The following is a 16,147-nucleotide window of genomic DNA, read 5'->3' on the forward strand; positions in this document are numbered from 1 at the left end:
TTCCGCGTAATCCCTGCCAGAGAATCACAATTAGGCATTTTCAGGCATATTTTAATCTCTTTACGTACACGTTATAGTTTAGTTTGGCAGCTTTGCATTCTGAGAAGAGCCTTTCTTTTAAACTTCAAATTAAAAGCCCCATCTCTTCTTCTCCTCCTTCATAATAGACAGCCTCCTGGTGCTTTTTATTTTATTTTTGCAGAGATGGAAATCAAAAGCAGATCATGGTTATTTATTCCTCTATTTCTCTTCCTTTTCAAAACCCATTTTTCTATGGCAGCTAATAGCATCTCTCGAGGTCAATCTCTCTCTGGAAACCAAACGATAACATCTCAAGGAGGCAAGTTCGAATTGGGTTTCTTCACACCAGGTAACGCAGATCATTATTACATAGGCATCTGGTATAAGAATATCTCAAAGAAAACAATAGTTTGGGTAGCAAACAGAGCAAACCCACTTCCCAACAATTCAACAGAACTAAGAATCATAGAAGATGGCAATCTAGCCTTGCTTAATCACTCAAACATCTCAATTTGGTCTACAAATTTAACCTCAAACACCCTCAATTCTACTGTTGCAGTGCTTCTTGACACTGGAAATCTAGTTTTGAGAGATGGGTTGAATTCCTCTAATGTAATTTGGCAGAGTTTTGATCACCCAACTGATACATGGCTACCTGGGGGATGGCTTGGATTGAATAATATCACCAAAGAAAAACATAGTCTGATTGCATGGAGGAACTTAGAAGATCCTGGTCTGGGAATTTTTTCTCTTGAGTTTGACTCAGATTCAAAAGGCAAATATCTTTCTATGGTGAGAGGTTTACAGGGGGCTTGGGATTGGTATGTGTTTGATAGTTTTGGTGATTTTATCTCCGATGAAAATGGAACAGGGAGCTATATCACTTACTCTGTTAATGATAGTTCTATTATATCAAGAATTGTGTTGCATAAATCAGGACGAATCATGAAATTTACATGGTGGGAAAGTATACAAGACTGGAATTCAACTTGGGTACGACCTATAGATAATTGTGAGGTTCATTCTCCTTGTGGGGCTTTTGGTATCTGCAGTAATGTAAGTAGTCCTCCTTGTACATGTTCGCAAGGTTTCGTACCCGGGTTTCCGAATGATTGGAATTTGGGTGCTCAAGCTGGTGGGTGTGTGAGGAGAACCTCTTTACAATGTAGTAATAGCAGCCCTACTAGTGGAGAAGAAGATGGGTTTCTTTTGATGTCCAATATGCGAAATGCCGATAATTATTCAACAGTTGTTGGAAATGCTAAAGTATGCAGATTAGCTTGCTTGAGAGAGTGTTCGTGTTCTGCATATGCTTATGTTAGTCAGTGTTCTATATGGAAAGGAGATTTAAATAATCTGCAACAGCTAATTAATGGTCAGGGAATCGATCTTTATCTCCGCCTTGCAGGTTCTGAGCTTCCGGCGATTAGCATGAAGAAGGGAACTATTATTTGGTATATTTTTGGTGCAGTTATAGGGGTTGTCTTAGCCCTTGTGTTGTTGTTGGTTTGGAAATGCCGAAGGAGATTAATAATTCGTTCATCAGAAACACTTGAGGGGTTTTTGGTGATGTTTAGCTACAAGGATTTGAAGAAGGCGACATATAATTTCTCTGAGAAACTTGGGGCAGGTAGTTTTGGTTCTGTTTTTAAAGGAACTTTGCCTAATTCAAATATCATAGCTGTGAAAAAACTTGAAGGATTTAGGCAAGGGGAGAAGCAATTCCGAATGGAAGTGAGCACAATTGGACTTATTCAGCATGTTAATTTAGTTCCGCTTCTTGGGTTCTGCGCCGAAGATAGTGAAAGATTATTGGTTTATGATTACATGCCAAATGGTTCTTTAGCTTGTAATCTGTTCCGTAAGAATTCTGAGATTTTAGACTGGAAGACCAGATACCAAATTGCACTCGGGATTGCTAGAGGACTAGCCTATCTCCATGAAGAATGCAGAGATTGCATCATACATTGCGACATCAAACCAGAAAATGTGCTATTAGATGCTGAATTTTATCCCAAAGTCTCAGATTTTGGTATGTCGAAGCTCATCGGACGGGATTGCAGCCGGGTTTTAACGACCATGAGGGGAACCTTAGGCTATCTCGCGCCAGAATGGGCTTCTGGCACTCCTATAACCATAAAAGCTGATGTTTATAGCTATGGAATGATGTTTTTTGAAATTATATCAGGAAGGAGAAACACAAAACTATCTAAGCATGGGACTGTGGATTTTTTCCCTATTATTGCTGCTTCCAAAACATTCGAAGGAGAGGTATTCTGCTTATTAGATGAAAGGTTGGAGGGTAAAGCAGACATGGAAGAACTGGAGAGAGCATGTAGAGTTGCTTGTTGGTGCATACAGGATGATGAGTCTTGTAGGCCATCTATGGGAGAGGTTATTCAAGCACTGGAGGGACTTCTAGAAGTGAAAGTCCTTCCGGTTCCGACATCTCTCCGGCGACTTGCACAAGATTATGAGAGCACAATATACTCGTATTCATCGTCTGATGAAAGTAATACTTATCTTATGGTGAATGCCTCTGTCTAATTATCACTCCATGAGATAGAAGCAGTGAATCATGGTGGGTTTTCAATTTCTCAAGTTCTATTGGATTGAGTGAGATTCAGATTAGTTTTAAATCTTTGTAGTAGCTTAGTCTATATTAGTTTTATTTGGATGTACATCGATTTATGATTTTATCATAGTTCTTATGAAAATAACAGGAGAGGCTTCATGTATATGATCACATAATGGTTTGAGCTTTAGATTTCTTTTGCCTGCTTTTGGGTATTAGATTTGTGGTTTGGACACACAAAAGTACCGTGACCGAAACCGGACATCCCGTGGGCCACCACACCAGGTCAGATAGCTGTCTAAATGGGCCCAATATGTCTCAGCAATGGTCCAAAACAGAATGTGAAACCGTTGTCATTTTTATTTTTTGTTCTTTAACTTCGAAAGCTACAAATCAAATGGTCACAAAAGTCCGATGAAGCTGGCGTGACTGGTCCAAATTTTCCCCAGCCGTAAGTATCAAGTATTCAAGTTTGTCCACATCCATTCTTTTATGGGCCCACCATGTGAAAGCCGTGAGCTACGTGTTGTAGGAGGCAAAGTATCTACTTAACCCTCCACGAATGGTGATGAAGTACGTGGGCTGAAGAGTCTATCAAAGTCCATGCCTACGTTTTCCTCTAAAAATAACAAAAAATTTCCATGTACCGGATTTCCTATAGGGCCCACCTCTTTGGATGATCTAAATCATTAATTTGTTGGTCCCTGCCTCAGATAGTCCATGCCCTAAAAATCTTTTCCATAGGATGGTCCTAGCCCTATGATTTACTTGTTCTAAATGGACGGCTGAAAAAATTTCAAAAATAATGGTTTAGAAACCTTCACAAATGGAAGGATTAGGCTCATCCTGTGGAGAACGACAAATGAATGGTTTATATGAGTTTTTTTTATGGAGTGTCCAATTACACATAATTAAGATGCCATCATTGATATTTGATCCAACAACGACTTTATAAGAGGCCCTTGATATTTGACCCAACAACAGTGGCTTTATAAGAGGCGAGGCTGTCATTGGATCAAACCCCGAGGGCGGCAACTTGGTGGTTATGTGCAGCCATCCACATACCATATGAATTTGCTTAATTAGCTCCAAGGTTGGAAGGTCACGCACACCTCGAATGTGGCCCCTATTTTTTAGGGTTGGCATACAAGTGGCACATGTGTACCTGCTTTTGGGATCAGCTATTGCATGTTGATTTTTGCTATCAAAGAGGTTTGAACTCAGGACCACTGGCTCTGGTACCATGTGAAATAACCAATTATTTTAAAAGCTTAACTTTTGGAGAATGGTGTTATTTAATCTTTTATACTTAAAGAGCTGATGCGGCGGCAGATTACCTATCTAAACCGGAATGTCCTGTAAAGGAGAGGACATATCTCCTTTCCATCTTCCTTCCTCCTAGACATTGTATCCCGCGACTCTTCTGGACATTGGTATTCTCGATTGTAATTCTCTATTATTTTCATTTAAATTCCGATAGGGGTCCTACCTAACCCCAGCTTACACATGAAAAAAAATGAGTTCTCTTCTGCACCTGTATTTTCATGGAAATTGATTATTGAAAAGTGAGATGTTATATATAGAACAGAAGATGTTAGATGTCTCACCAACTTCTCTTTGAACACAAACATCCCAATCAAAATTTTTGAAAGCCAATATCTCAACCACCTCAGACCATTTCCGGTACTAATATATCGGTTCGGATCAGATATATTGACGAAGTTTTGTTTTTTGGTGATTTTCAAATGAAAAAACGAGTCATATATCATGCATATCAGTTGATATATTGGTGTCTTAGATATCATTTGCTGATATTTGTAAAGGGCGATGATATTTTCACCCCCCTTGCGTTACGCATGCGCTCCCCTTATAATGTCATTTGAAGTCAAAAAGCGTTAAAGTTGCCCACTTTTCATGTAAAATGACATTATAAGGGGAGCGCATGGGTAATGCAGGTAGAGTGAAAATATCATCTCCCTTTGTAAAAGTAGATAATAATTATAGAACACACTTCTTATAATTCGGAAAAATTATGATCTAGTGGGGCCACTCTTAGTTTGTTACACATGAAATAAAAACTTGATAGGCCTACTCTTAGTGTGTCACACTTGTAAAATGAAGTACATGGCGGGCTCACTTTTAGTGCACCATACTTGTAAAATGAACTACAAGGTGAGCCTATACCTTCACCATGCCACATGCATAAATGAAATGCATGGTAGGGTCAATTTCAGTGTGCCACACTCGATTTATGACTTAGGATAATTCAAACCAGTGTTTAAAAATGCAGATGTGACACGGGAACGTAGCCAAGAAAAATCCTTGTCGACTCAGTTCGGCAGCGGCCAAGAACGCGGTTGACGTGGTTGACACGATCATAACTCGGGAGAGTCAAATGAGTTTTTATTAACTCTGTAAGATAAAATGTGAAAAGCGGATGCGGTGCAAGGTAGAACGCGGCTAAGGTAAAAGGGAGTCGATGCAGGCTAGTTCCAAATTGAGTCAACGAGTTTTTAAACACTAATTCAAACAGAGTAATTGTATTCTCTTCATTTTATATATTCTCAGTACGAGAAAACAATTCTTAACAGGATGTTGGATGCGTACAAGAAAAATACCCAATCAGGATGAAAATATCCGTCACTATAAATCATTTATAGTGTTTGTGTTTCGTCACTATTAATGCATAGTTATTGGAGGAAGGTTTTCCCTAGCAAAACCACCATTCTACTGTTTTTCCCAATATATCTTATCTAGGGGTGCAACTTGCGTCAGGTCGGGTTGAGCTTTTGCTAAAGCAGAATAGGATTCAACCCGAACCCAACCTGATTTTAAGGTAAAAGCTCAACCCTAATCCCAAAAAATAAATGTGTTGCACCCCTAATCTTGTCTTTTCGTTTTATTTTCCTCAACCAAAATTGCTTCACGAAGGAAGCAAGGGAGATGGAGGGCCCAAATCATTCCAGGAGTGTAGAGGGCCCTACCACAAAACACTTTATCAACGATCAATGGAAAACTCAATATTGCCACAAGCCTATCTAGATCACAGTCACCACCTCGACAGTACCCGTTGTATAATGAGATGGAGACCTCGTCACCTCCTTTCACACCTTAGATGAGATATGCCATCAATCGGTGGCGATACTTATTAAAGTTCGTGTGATTTGCTAGGCAATTTCACGGAAAGCCATTTCACCGCTCACTTTTGCAGGAGAGAACACAGCCAAACATACTCACTTTTTAGCAGACTTTGTCTTATTGATTTAATTCATCAGGTGGCTCTTCTCTGCTGCAAAAGCAAGTAGTGAAATTGCGTAGCAAATCCCAAAGTTTGCAAATATAATTTTTTTGCTAGGCAATTCCCTGGAAAGCCATTCGGTGGCTCGATCACTTTTGCAGCCACCTTAAAAAAAAAAAAAAAAAAAGTGTTGGCAAATAGCCACACACGCTCACTTTTTACTAGATTTTGTCTTATTCATTTAATTCATCCTGGTGGATGTTCTCTCCAGCAAAAGTGCACCCTGAATAACTACCTAATGACTGTTTAGCATTGCCATTTTAGTTTTACAAATACCCGGTTAATGGGCATAGATCAGAGGATTAGGATTCTTGCATTATGGCTAGTCAAAAGTGAGGTTTTGAATAGGTAAATGGTTTGGATTGTGGAACAAGTGTCCCCACTAGTCCTGTTGCCCCACCACCATATGACTCGGTGTGCAACTGGTGGGGCCTCGATCGATAAAACATCATAAATAAAGACTTTAATTATGGGAAGTGATATTTATGCTCCTTTTCATTACTAGGGACACCGCCAAGCACCAGTGTACGTGGCAACCAAACCCACTGGATTCTTCTGACGTCAAGTACATTAGCCCCCCTTTAGTCATTGATACATTGGCGCTGGGTGTCCCTAGTAATGAAAAGGGGCGTAAATATCACTTCCCTTAATTATTCATAAATGCATTTCAATCGATAAATCTTACCACACCAATGTACTCGGAGTGATGCAATTTTTGTAGGCGGCCTCCAAAAATAAGGTTTACTGTTCACCGCTGATGTGGCAGCCCTCTCCATTCTTCCTCAAATCTAGGTGGCATATAATTTTCCAACGTGTCAAATTTTTTATTCTTATGGAACCTGTAAAAACGCTATTAATACGCTAGGTAACCGACTTACACTACTAATTTCGCTATTAATTTGCGTTTGGCTCCTACTAAATTGAATTGAATTTCCAACTTTTAATGTCCACTAATAATTCCATTCCACCATTAAATCGACTTTCACCCTAATAACTTACTAATTGGGTTTTAGAGTTTAATTGCCTCCATAATTGCCACTATTAATTCTATTCCACCACTATGACGCTTGAAGGCTACTAATTCCGTTTTACATTAGTAGCCGAAAACGTGTCTCACTCAAAATGGAAACGTATTTTAGGTATACTATCATTTATCGTAACGGATTGCAATTCTTGGTAAGTTTACATTAATTTTGGGTTTACCATGATTTCATGATTTATTGCAGCCGATTGGCATTCTTGGCAATCCCTCTTTCCAAAACAAGGATTCATTTCTAAGCAAGGATTGGTATATAATGATTTATCACCTTTCTCTTCCCGGCAACTGTTACAAGCAATATGTCCTTCAACTTCCTTTCTCCCTAAACGCCTCATTCCCTTCACTCTTTGTAAACTCAACGTTTTTTCAATTATTTGAATTAATTCCCTTCCCACCTCCTCTGCTAAATCCTGAAACCCGCACCATCTTGACTGATTTTTCCACATATATGTCTTCTCAATATACATTATATCAGTTTGGTGCAACTCTGTTTTGACTGATTATATTCATGTCGTCGATTTCTAATTTTTAGAATCTTTTCTTTATCCTTATACGTCTTTGAACTAGTCATGACAAATCGTTAGTTTCGTGAGACCATGCTATGGTCAAAATACTCATATCCAATGACATGCTTTCTGAGATTCGGGATATTTCCAAAATAATGGAGGAAATTACTCATATCCAATTGTTAAATTAAAGTCAAACCTCACCAAAAAAATTGTTCGTCTCTCTATCCCCTTTTTCTCCTTTACTGATTTTCTCTTCTTTCTTTTTTTAAATTTTAGTTGTTTGCATATATGTCTGGTTCTTATTCAAAAGTTTGAAGATGGAGGCTTAGATGTCAGCCAAAAATGCTTTCTGTAATGGACGTGAGCTTGCTCTAGGCTTCCTACGCGTTTTTATGCAGCATCTACCTTTTGATTCATATCAACAATCCATACAACATTCATTGAACTCCCCTTTGTTGTTTATGATTATTGAAACACTGGTAATACAATTTGGTGGCTTTTGAATTTGCGACATTAGATTAAGTCTCTAATCTATATTTTTCCAAATGGGTTGTCCAATTCTATAAATGGGATGTTGTTGGATTAAATAATAAGCTGCATACACAGTACTGCAAATGAAAACAAATCGAATTGCTAAATGAGACACTTTGTGAGTTTATCTGCATTTTCATATTGATAGTATCTGATCCTTGGAATCGATACATGTCTCCCATAATCCCCACCCTCAGTCTCTTGATTCGAGGGAGATGTTTGCCGTAATTTTTTTATCTTGAGAAATGAAAACAGATTCCATTAGAAATTACAAGGTGCTGATCTTATTTCTTTTTTCCTTTTTTTGTTCTTACAAACCGTGCATCGCACGTTTGGTCCCACTAGTATACTATATAGCAGAAGAGAAAAGGAGAGAATTATTTGAATTTTTCCTAGAATTACACATCACTTTTTTGACTTTTTTTAACAAAGGCACCCATTCAGCCCATATATTTTCAATTCTACGCCCTCCTTTATGCTTTTTAACAAAGGCACCCATTGAAGCCACATAATTTCAATCCTACCCCCTTCCTTTATGCTTTTTAATAAAAAAAGTTACAAATTCAACATAGTAACGTTTTTGCTTTGCAAAATTACGAATTCGGTGCATATGTTACATAATACTATGGATGGTTAGGAACATATTACATAATACTACGGATGCAGGACACCTGTAAAAATATTTACGAATTCTTGGCACCTTAAGAGGAAAAACATATGATGGAAACCTCTATAGACTGGAGGGCTAGGATCAGCCTATGGAAATGATTTTATGGGCACAACCTATTTATGTTGTGTTCCATCAAATGGACGGTTTGGATCAACCGATGATGTGATCCGTACAGTTCTTTGTCGGTCCATGCATTGCATGGGGTTTTTTACTAGTATATATATATATATATATATATATATATATATATATATATATATATATGAGGAAAGCTTCTCTAGTCGGCCGACCAAAAACACAGTGGACCCATGTTGTTTGGATGATCCAAAGCATTCATTTGATGGGCCCTATCATAGATAGGGTGTGCCCAAAAAATCAGCTCCATAGGATCATCCTAGCCCTTCGATTTGTGGAGGCTAAAAATGGACAGTGGAGGTTAAAAACACAATAACCCCACGTTTTTTTGATGATCCAAAGCATTCATTTGATGGGCCCTGACATAGATAGGATGTGCCTAAAAAATCATCTTCATATGATCATCCAAACCCTTCGATTTATGAAGGTTAAAATGGACGTGTATAAACTCCACAAATCTGTCCAGTTTTAACCGCCACAAATCAAAGGTTTAGGATGATCCTATGCAGCTGACATTTTGGGCACACCCGATCTATGCGAGGGCCTATCAAATGAATGGGTGTGAAAAGACCAATTACTCAAGAACCTTAAGCTATTGGAGATGGCATTATTTAATCCTTTATACTTTAACACTCCCCTCACGGGTGACCCCTCTTTTTAGGGTTTGGCCTATACGTGGCACATGTGTCCCCTCTTTTGGGTTGGCCATTACATGTGAATTTTTAATATCAAGGAGTTTTCAACCTAAGGCAATTTCTCTGATACCATATGAAACAACCAATTACTCCAAAAGCTTATGCTATTGGAGATGGCATTATAGATCAATTAAGAGAGAGAGAGAGAGAGTAAATCCCACATTGACCTCATGGTTGAGAGAGAGAGAGAGAGAGAGAGAGAGAGAGAGAGAGAGAGTAAATCCCACATTGACCTCATGGTTGGGAGTTGAAAATGAGAGAGATGGTTGGGAGTTGAAAATGAGAGAGAGTAAATCCCACATTGACCTCATGGTTGGGAGTTGAAGATGAAAACAGGGAAGCACAAGATGAGCATTGGGCAGCAAACAGAGAAGCACCCCTCCATAACTCGGGTCACTCACATAGCTGAATTGAATGCGACATGTGCCGTATCGTCCAGGTAGCCCTCCAATATTGACATTTCATACAAGACACGCACAAAATGAGCATTGGCATTTTGGAGAGTTGGCATGATCCGGACCCTCCATCAAGAACACCCATTTGTTGATGGAATTAAGTGAAAATTTTCACTCTGGTCATTTTTTTCTAATAATTGGAAGGTATGCATTAACTCTAGACCATGTATTCATTCGTGAACCATTGATTGGAAAATTGGGATCATCCTATGAGTGCTATTTCTTCCACCTACCAAAAAGAAAAAAGAAAAAAAAGTGCTATTTCTTCCCTGTGAATTGGATTGTTTCAGTCCTTTTGAACAGTTTTTAAAGCCTTCTTGAGGCAAAAAACAAGGGCTAGTTTGGTTATTTCAACTTGGCAATCTTTTATCACTTTAAGGTGCAATGTCTAGCTTTCAGTCATACACTCACACCTCATCTCCTCTTATTTGAATATCTTGCTTATTGGTGCAGTTTCTGCAGAGATGAGTATATGCAAATCATGGTTCTTCTTTGCCGTTTTCCTCTTCACCTCCTCTTCAGAAGTCCTTTCTATGGAAGTTGATACCCTCTCTCAAGGCCAATCACTCTCTGGAGACAAGACCATAATCTCTAAAGAAGGAAAGTTTGAATTGGGTTTCTTCTCTCCGGGTAAGTATCAGAAATTTTACATTGGCATCTGGTATAAAAAAGTCTCAGAACGAACAGTAGTATGGGTAGCAAATAGAGAAACACCCCTCTCTGACACTTCAGCACAACTAAAAATTTCAGAAGATGGTAATCTAGTCCTCCATAACCAGTCAAACATCCTCATTTGGTCCACAAATTCAACCATTAAAACCTCAAATGGAACAGTAGCTGTGCTTCTTGACAATGGAAATCTAGTTTTGAGAGACGGGTTGAATTCCTCTGCTGTGATTTGGCAAAGTTTTGATCACCCAACTGATACATGGCTTCCGGGCGGATGGCTGAGACTGAACAAGATCACTGGAGAAAAACAGATTCTCACGTCAAAGGATCAGTTCAGACGATCCAGCTCCTAGCCCTTTTACTCATGAGATAGACCCAAGTAACGAACAGTTTTTTTATATTATGGAATGAATCTGTGAGATACTGGAGCAGTGGGGATTGGAATGGGTACTTTTTCAGTGGTGTTCCTGAAATGACATCAAGCAATATCTACAATTTTAGCTTTGTCGAAGACGAAAAGGAGAAGTATTTCATTTTCTCTGTTTATGATCCTAATATGATTACCAGACTTGTGATGGATGTGTCAGGGCAAATGAAGCAATTTCAATGGTTGAACGAGATTAAACAGTGGAGATTATTGACTTGCCAACCAAGAGACCAATGCGATGTTTATTCTCTTTGTGGGTCTTTTGGTAGCTGCAGCCAGAGCTTGCCCTTCTGTACATGTTCGCATGGTTTTGAACCAGCTAATGTAAGAGATTGGAATTTGAGTGCTTGGTCTGGTGGGTGTGTGAGGAAAACACCTTTGCAATGCGGAAAAGATGGCTTCTGGAGGATGAATAATATGCAGTTGAGGATGTATGATATGCCTTTGCCTGCAAACCAACTTCTTTTGACAGTTGGAAGCATCGATGATTGCCAATTAGCTTGCTTGAATAACTGTTCTTGTACTGCCTATGCGTATGATAATAGTAAGTGCTTGATATGGAATGGAGACATTCGGAATCTGAGACAACTATCTACTGGTGAGGGTAAGAGAGGAGATATTTATCTTCGCCTTGTGGCTTCTGAGCTTCAAGGTTCATCTTTTGAGCCACAGGGTTCTGGAGGTAATAAAAAAGCAAATATTGGGTTGATTATAGGTGTGGCTGCTGCAGGGGTTTTAGTTGTCATAATGGGTATTCTCTTAGATCCGATTCAGAGATATACAAGGAGAAGGATGACTAGCATATCAAAGGCGGTTGAGGGTTTTTTGGTACCATTTAGCTACAGAGATTTACAGAGTGCCACCAAGAACTTCTCTGAGAAATTAGGGGGAGGCAGTTTTGGTGCAGTTTTTAAAGGGATTTTGCCGGATTCAACGTCCATAGCTGTAAAGAAGCTTGAAGGCCTTTGACAAGGGGAGAAGCAATTCCGAGCAGAAGTATGCACAATTGGGACGATTCAACATATTAATCTCATTCGCCTTCGCGGGTTCTGCTGTGAAGGTGATAAAAGATTGCTGATTTATGATTACATGCCAAAGGGTTCTTTAGATCGTCATCTGTTTCAAAGGAACTCCGAGATATTGGACTGGACAACTAGATACCAAATTGCACTTGGGACTGCTAGAGGGTTAGCTTATCTCCATGAGAAATTCAGAGATTGCATCATACATTGCGACATAAAACTGGAAAATGTACTTTTGGATGACACATTTTCCCCCAAGGTGGCAGACTTTGGCCTGGCCAAGGTCATTGGCCGGGATTTCAGCAGAGTGTTGACAACCATAAGAGGAACCAGAGGGTATCTCGCACCGGAATGGATTTCAGGCCAAGCTATCACATCCAAAGTTGACGTTTATAGCTATGGAATGCTGCTTTTTGAAATAATATGGGGCAAGAGAAACTTAAAACATTTTGAAGATGGAAAGGTTGTCTTTTTCCCCAGTTGGGCTTCAAAGAAAATGATCAAAGGTGAAGTTCTTTGCTTGTTGGATTACAGGTTGAGGAATAATGCTAACATAGAAGAACTTAATAGGGCTTGTAGATTTGCTTGTTGGTGCATTCAAGAAAATGAGAACTGTAGGCCATCCATGGGGGAGATTGTTCAAATTCTTGAGGATCTTTTAGAGGTAAAAATTCCTCCAATTCCAAGAAATCTTGAAATCTTTGAAGAAAATGAGGAGAGTATTGTATTCTTATTAGAATAAATTCTGTTAGAAATTGTATTTCGAATAGTTCTGAGGCCAGGCAATAGATAAGTCCAACGTAAATCATACTATATCAGGCAAATATATGCTTCTGGAAAACTATGCAAGTGTGTTGCATTATAGTTTTTCAAGATATCATACCCCTTTTTACTAATGTGAAATAATATTATATCTTTCAATGCTAATAGAGTACAGAATTGGAGATGTATCACATGTTTCTGGGATATGGTGTTTGAAACTTCAATCCCTTCGCTGAAATCAACTTCATTTCATCATATAAGTTACGTTTGCTTATTGGATATCCTCCCAATAAAACTATATGATGGGAGAACTAGTTCTTTGCATATAGAAAGGAAGTTGAAATTTGATAACATGATTCCAATCTCAAGCTAATAGATTGATCCATTTCATTTTGTTTTCTCTCTCTTTTTATCTTCCTCAAAATGCAATTCAGGTTCTTAGACGTATTAAGAGATGAATTTCTACAGTAAAATTCAAGGAATTATAATCTCGATGATACTGATTTTGCTTATTTGGTACATAGGAAAGATATGTTTTTCATAGTAAATATGTTGACTGTAGACATCAATGCCAAATTAGGATTGATGTCAGGAATTTCTTCTTTAGGAAGGTTACAGGGAAGCTATGTTATTTATGATATCTAAACATTGTTCTATAATTTGTTAAACATTTCTTGGATGAACCTTCATTAAAAAAATCTTATAAACAGGTTTAAATGCAAATTGATTTAGTTTATATGTGTTAGCTTTTGTTTAGTTTAATGATGGCTTGGATAGACCTGTACTATCCTCATGGTGTATGGGATGAGCTATGTATAGCTTGTTGCCTTGTTGTCAGGCTGCAGACAGTGTTTTTTGTTCTTTTAAATTAATAAAATATGAGTTATGAGCTATATAAAATAAGCGTATCTTTGTAGGATATTCTTTTGCAACTTAATAACTAATTATTTTTTGCATTTTACCAATAAGGTTTATTGAAAAGGATGCAAAAGAAAAGCTACAGCCATTTTCAACCCTCACTGCGGTTCCTAATGGAATAGGTAACAAAGTGACTTTGCCGTCATTTTTGGAGTGTCAGTTCAAGGGATTCAACAGTCTTCTCCGCAAGTTGCTTTTAAAGGCTATTCGTCAGCTGTTATTCTTAGTTATTTACCTAAGATTTATGTTTTTCTTTGCTAGGGGTTCAATCATTTTGGTTTTTAATTTCCATGAAGGAGATTAAAACGCCTCCATACCTCATGGAAAGTAAAATCCTAGAATGGAGCTAAACAAAGAAAAAAGTAGAAACCATACAACTCAGCCATCATAAGAAAAGGAGGTGCTTTCAAGCAACTCCTTCCTTTTTCAAAAGAAAAGGAGGATGAAGGATGGTTAATTAGATGGTGCCATCTTCTCTGATGTGGTTAAAGGCCGCTTCTTCCGGTAGTGCTTTGTGGAAAACTGTCACTCAAGTGTATTATTTAGAATGCTATCCTGAAATCCTCCTCTAAGAGTATTGTTTGTTACCAATCAGGAGTCAACAACACCAATCAGTGGTTTAACTGAATTGAGAGATATCAATATGGATAGGTAAGAGAGAAAATAAAGAAGAAATGATAGTGAAGCAAAAGTTGGATGTTGATGGAAGCATGGATTTGTCAGATGACGAGTGTGTATATGATTTGGGGATAGATCAAAGCATTCTGGGCGATGCTCTGATGTTGACTTTGAGAGCAAATATATGCTTACTACAAATAAGACTATAAGGAACTGAAGTGGCAATTAGGAAGATGTAGAATTGATGAAGCAAATGGCTGCTTGCCATTGGTAATGTTATCGGTACATTGTGAGTGTTCTTTTGTTCTTGTAGACAATATGCGTCATTGATATCAGAAGAAGGATAATTAAGAAATGATGTGAAAAAAATGGTGATGAAGGTCACAAAATTCATTTGTAAAAGAGTTTTCATATTCTTCTGGTCTTTTATTGCCTTCTCTCTATCACATAATGCAGTAGAATATTCAGACCAGTTAGGCCTAGATTCATGCATCAAACTCTTTGAATAGTTTACGTCCTATGAAGGACTTCACTTCTTCCTAGGTTAACTTTTGAGCTCTGGAAGAAATACATCTGCCTGTTTGTGATGTTCACCATGGGTTATTGTGACATCTTGCTTCAAGCCGGTTTGAAATTTGAAGAGCAAATTGTGCATTTTTTTTTTTTTTTACTTTATGGGAACTAATGATATGTGCTTAATGTACAGGATAAGAGAGTGAACTGGCACTCAAATCCGTTTGAAGTGATGTTGAAGCGGAAGCTTTGAACCAACGTCAAGCTCAAACCTACTCAAGTTACCCTCCTAGAGTATGTTAGATAATTTGAGATGCCCAGGATTGTGACATATGTTACCTTATTTTTCGTCCCCAATCCTTTTGATGGCTTTTCTTTTCTGTGACACAAGTGATGTTGCCTACCATTAATTGAAGCATGTCTTATGTGTTTTTTTAATCGTAAAAGGCACATAAAAATGTCTTACGTTGCCATTTATTTACCTTATTACCTCATAAATCACATTTCACAAAATTTACTACCTTTTGATGTAAATATTAAGAGCTGTGCTATAAACCATTTCATATACTCTATCTCCTTCATCCAATTTTTTGAAAGATGTCCAGTTTCTAAATTGTACCACTGTAACAAATATGACTTACTATGTAATTTCATAGGTGACTTACTATGTAATTTCATAAGAACATGGGCGTTTTTGGATTATGTGTATGCATTGTACATCAAGGATAAAGAATATGTTTATAGCCATTGTTCAACTTGCCTCATATGGATTTGCTTCTTTTATCTCTGTCACTAACTCATATATTTCATGGTGCAGGAAAGGAACAATATATTTGGAGGTTTAGCCTCTCTATTTTGGAGTGCATGGAAAATATTCATAATGTGTCTTATAAGCTGTATTCTTCTAATTAGTCCTGTCATTTATAAATACCAGTGACTATCTAGAGATGTCAAGCGCTAGCCCATGCCTTATGCTCTGCTGACATGCCAGCAGCTAGGAATGCCCTGGGTCCGTTAGAGGCACCTGTTATTGAATCCTATATTTCTTCGATGTTTTATCTTGAAAGGTTGCTTATGTACTTTAGGCTTGTACAAATTTTTGTAGCCCAAATGTGGAGTTTTTGTTTTTGCGTAGTTGCAGCAACATCTTATGTATGTGTCTATTTCAACATGTATTTTTCACTTTTATGTAGTAAAATGCCTCAGTCAGTTGCACGTGTTGCACGTGCACTTTTACTAGTGAAAAAAAAACTCTGTTTTTCGAGGTAAACATTTAAAACGTTTTATATA

At 38.0% G+C, this 16,147-nt stretch overlaps 2 pseudogenes across 1 annotated transcript; both read left to right on the plus strand.

Moving 5' to 3' along the window:
- Positions 1 to 2,759, plus strand: LOC143883905 (G-type lectin S-receptor-like serine/threonine-protein kinase At2g19130 pseudogene; annotated as a pseudogene).
- A 7,458-nt stretch (positions 2,760 to 10,217) lies between these two features.
- Positions 10,218 to 15,663, plus strand: LOC143883907 (G-type lectin S-receptor-like serine/threonine-protein kinase At2g19130; annotated as a pseudogene). Its single transcript, XR_013252595.1, has 2 exons — positions 10,218 to 12,710; positions 15,051 to 15,663. The product of XR_013252595.1 is annotated as a G-type lectin S-receptor-like serine/threonine-protein kinase At2g19130 (transcript).
- Positions 15,664 to 16,147: the final 484 nt, after the last annotated feature.

Source organism: Tasmannia lanceolata, unplaced genomic scaffold, assembly GCF_043159265.1.
Source record: "Tasmannia lanceolata isolate RefF3 unplaced genomic scaffold, GAP_Taslan_0.1 ptg000008l, whole genome shotgun sequence".
NCBI classification, from domain to species: Eukaryota; Viridiplantae; Streptophyta; class Magnoliopsida; order Canellales; family Winteraceae; genus Tasmannia; species Tasmannia lanceolata.